Raw genomic sequence first — 4,312 nt, 5'->3', positions numbered from 1 at the left:
TTATGGTGCAAAACTAAAATACCAAATTTGGTGTTGAAATCGTTTTCAATAATCCAGTGCAAAATCGCAATCTTCCCTGATTTTCACTGTTTGATGCTAATTTAAATGTTCGTTTTACATCATTTTTTCTAGCACTGCCTTCTGTTAAGAATTTTCAAAATTTCATCATGTTGTCCTTCGATTTTTATAAAAAATCTTTTGAATATCTTCGTTTATCAATTCTTTAGTCTGAGGATTAAATGTGAAGAAGTCATTATCCATGCAATCCGTATCTGTTTTGGAATTCTTGTATTGAATTTTGAATTCTTGTAAACATTTAATAAACGCATTTATTGGAAAACATTAAGCTTGGAATTTTCGATGCTTGAATATCGGAAATTGTTAACTCTATTTTTTTCTAAAGCTCGTAGTTTTTTGATGTTTTTCTAAATTGAATTTTTTGTCTCAATTATCCCAATAATTTTTCGAAAATAGGATTTGACCTCAGTATTTCTGCTTTTAATTTCTACTTTAATTTTTAGTCGAATTACAAAATTATAATGTCTTGCTTTTTTGCACTATGTACAGAATATTACATACATATATGTAAATGTTCTCAAAAATTTGAAATGTAGCCCTAAATATTACAATGAATGAAATTTTAAACATTTTATATTTTTTTTTTGTACCCTTGACCATATTAGAATTTTCCATACGCATATTCTGATATCTTTTTTTAGTCCCCTCGCAGATAACTTTGTTCAAATTAACTATACCTAGTTCTTTTTTTTTTAATTCTCTAATTTTCAAATTCTATTTTTCAATTGCAAATCTTTATTAATATTCCATTCACATTTTTAACTAAATCGTTTTTAAAAACCAAAAAAAAAAGTACAATATGTCAAACGAACTCTTATTTGTATACATATTTGTATAGGGAAAATATAAATATATAAGTTTAGATTCATATTGTATAATAAACCCAGTAGATTGCAAAGTAAACAAAATTTCATCATCAAAGTAAACAGCAATCAAAACGATTAAATACGTTAGAATAAAAATTAAAAAAAAAGTAAAAGTTAGCGACTAAGAAAGATTTTCAATAAGAATCAATCGTATAGAATGAGTGTGTTTACACCTGCATTTGATTACTCGTATGCGTTGCGTATGTAATGGCCCTTACAAAAATACAGGGTGTTCAGTTTTAATAGTTAATATAGTTTTGTATAAGATGGTGCCAATTTCTTATATTTTTGAAGTTCTTTTGTTAGTTTTGGCATGCTGATATTTTTGAATATTCTAATAGGACGAATGTCTTTTGAGACATTTAAGACTGTGGCAATCAAAAAGTTCAAAATCCGATTAGTTATTTGTTCAAAGTTTTTATTCAATAATTTATTCCTAAAATCAGAGAGAACTGTTTTAGTTTTCTAATTATTTAAAGTTAAATCCAATTACAATAAGATAATTTTGATGGAACTGACCGAAACTTCAGGAACAAAATTTCAATTTACTAATATTTATCATCTTTTGATATACAACTATACCCTACGTAGCATGTGTACACCGCGTACACGTTCGCCTAAAAAAGGCAAGAAAATAAAAATTTATATAAGTCGCGAATAGTGAAAAAAAAAATAAATATTTAATCATATGTAGAGCTCGAAAACAGTTTTTAAATTAAAAAACTACAGAATGAAAAATTGTTCAACCCCTTTTTTTTTAAATAAAAGCACATACTTGGTTATTTTACAAATTTTCTTTAACGAGAAAAAATAATATAAATATTAAATTCTATTTATTAGGATTCATATGTTATGTACGGCTATAATTCTCTCTTCTTAAAAAAAAAATTACATGTACATACATATACATATGTACGTATAAGCGTGCACTTTAAAATTATCCCGTTGAATAAAATAGAGCGGTCCCCTTTTGTGTTCACTTTTTTCACTATACCCGCTTTTGGTTTTTTTCCTCTTTGTTTTTTTTTATTTTTTTAATTAAAAACGTCAAAACTACTAAATATACAAATTTACATGTATATTCCGATCTATTATATATGTATACGCGAATGTGTACATAACATATTATTTTGGCGTAATCAAATCCATTACACCGTAATGCAATATCAAAAAAACAAAAAAAGGAAAACAAAAAAAAAAAAGAAATCAACGTTTATATTTTTTTAAACAATGACGAAAACGCAATTCATATGTCATTTAAAGATACAAACTCAAATAACTATCCCCTTTCAAACTGAAGAAATACACAAAAAAAAAACATACCGAAGCGATTTAGAGTGAAAGGCAACGAGAAACGAAAAAAAAAGAATAACAAACAAAAAAACAACTTCAAAAAATTTTCACTCAAATAACCATAAAGTTCACATATGATCGCACAAAGTGAGGAAGTAAATAAAACAAGAATAAAAAACAAAAACAAAAAACTTTTAAAAGAAACAAAACAGCAACAAAATAAAAGGACTTCCAACCTTATAATACAAGACAATTGCAGGATTCTCCCGTTCTTTTTTGTTTATTTTTTCTTATTCTTTTTCTATTAATATTTCTCCCTTTCTTTCCTAATTTTCTCTTTTTGTTATTGTTGAATATTTTATTTTTTTTTTTTTGTAAAATTTTTAACACATTCTCTTCAAGTATATTCCATTCTAAATTCTTTATCATCATTACTTTCGACATCATCACCATCATCATCATCGCATAGAATCATACATATGCGTACATATCAACATATATACATACATACATGCATAATAAAATTCATGCACGTATGTATATATACAAATATAATGTAAGTGAATTTTCTATCCTTTTATCAGTTATTATGACATTCGACTTACCCCATATATTTATAAGGACGAGTCTAATATATCACAATCATCCATGTACATAAAAAAAAAAAAAAAACAAAAATAAAAAGAACCAAGAATAATAAACAAAATTAACAAAAAAAAACAAAAAGAAAAAATAAAAAAAGATTAAATTTTTACCCTGAGAATCCAAGTCAGTCACTAATAACGCGAAATGTGACATATCAAAGTCGCAACGTGCCAAATTAGGACATTCAAGTAAAGTAGCAGGAAAAAGTAAAAACGTAACAAAGGAGAAAGAGCAAAAAAGCAAAAAAAAAATAAACAGTAAAATAAAAATGAATAATAAGAACAAAAAAGAGAAAAAAAAATTCAGAAAATCTCAAATTACGCGAGACAACAATGGATAAGTTTACGATAAATTGTAAAGTATGTATATAGAAAAAATATAATAATATGTATAGTAGTTTATATACAAAGAACGAATATGTTCATATGTGAGCTTATATATTAATATGTGTATATGTATGTAGAATGTAGTTATATTTTAAGAGATAGAAATAAATAATAAATGGTTACACCGTTTCATTGTAACTGTGTAGTTGTTTAGTTTTTTGTTTTGCCTGATTTTTCCTCTTTCTTGTTTTTTGATTTTATTTCAAAGTGTTTATCATCCCTTTGTATTTTTTTACCAACGGTTTTGTTACACTATATCATGCATACATATGTACATACATATTATATAACATAGTGACCGAACGACAGCAGTACTAGTAATAAGAACAATTTATTTTAAAAATAATTTTATTTTTAATATAATTTTGAATGGGTATGTAATAAAAAATATTTCAATTAAATTTTAAAATAATTAAAAATATTAACTATTAAACTAATACGAGTATCTGTACGTAAATTCGAAAATTTCAAATACCAGACTAACATAAAAATGAAATTTTCACTTTTATATCAGCAGTAATGTGGCACTGATCTGTGTAACCTTTAGCCCACTAATGTAGATTGGAAAGTTTTCTAGAAGGCATAATACAATAATGTATATATTAAATCTGAGTATATTGATTTCGTTTTGCAAATTTAGTTTCGAAAACAAAATAGCTTTTTTATGAAGCCGACAAATATTATGTAAATCTAAATAGTAATAAGAGCATATACAAAAAATTGATTTACGACGAGAAGTTTTTAATTTTATATAAAATTCAAGTTTAATATACATAATTTAATTTAACTTGAATATTTTTGGCCGAAGTACAGGCATTCAATAGCTAAATTAAGTTTATAAAATTTTTCGTATTTAGAAAATAAATTTGAATTTTTAAATCATTACGACTTCACCAAAACAGATTGTAGAGAAATTTTTACTCATTTCTATTATTTAGCCTAGTGAGGCAAATTGTTTGCTACACTTTAAATGCAATGCTTTAAATTTTTTATCATTTTATTTGAATGATTATAATATTACAAAAAATTATTCTCGAATGTACA

Source organism: Condylostylus longicornis, unplaced genomic scaffold (assembly GCF_029603195.1).
Source record: "Condylostylus longicornis isolate FDR11 unplaced genomic scaffold, ASM2960319v2 ptg000015l, whole genome shotgun sequence".
Lineage (NCBI taxonomy): Eukaryota > Metazoa > Arthropoda > Insecta > Diptera > Dolichopodidae > Condylostylus > Condylostylus longicornis.
The sequence above is the reverse complement of the archived record's forward strand: the minus strand, read 5'-3'. Positions refer to the sequence as shown.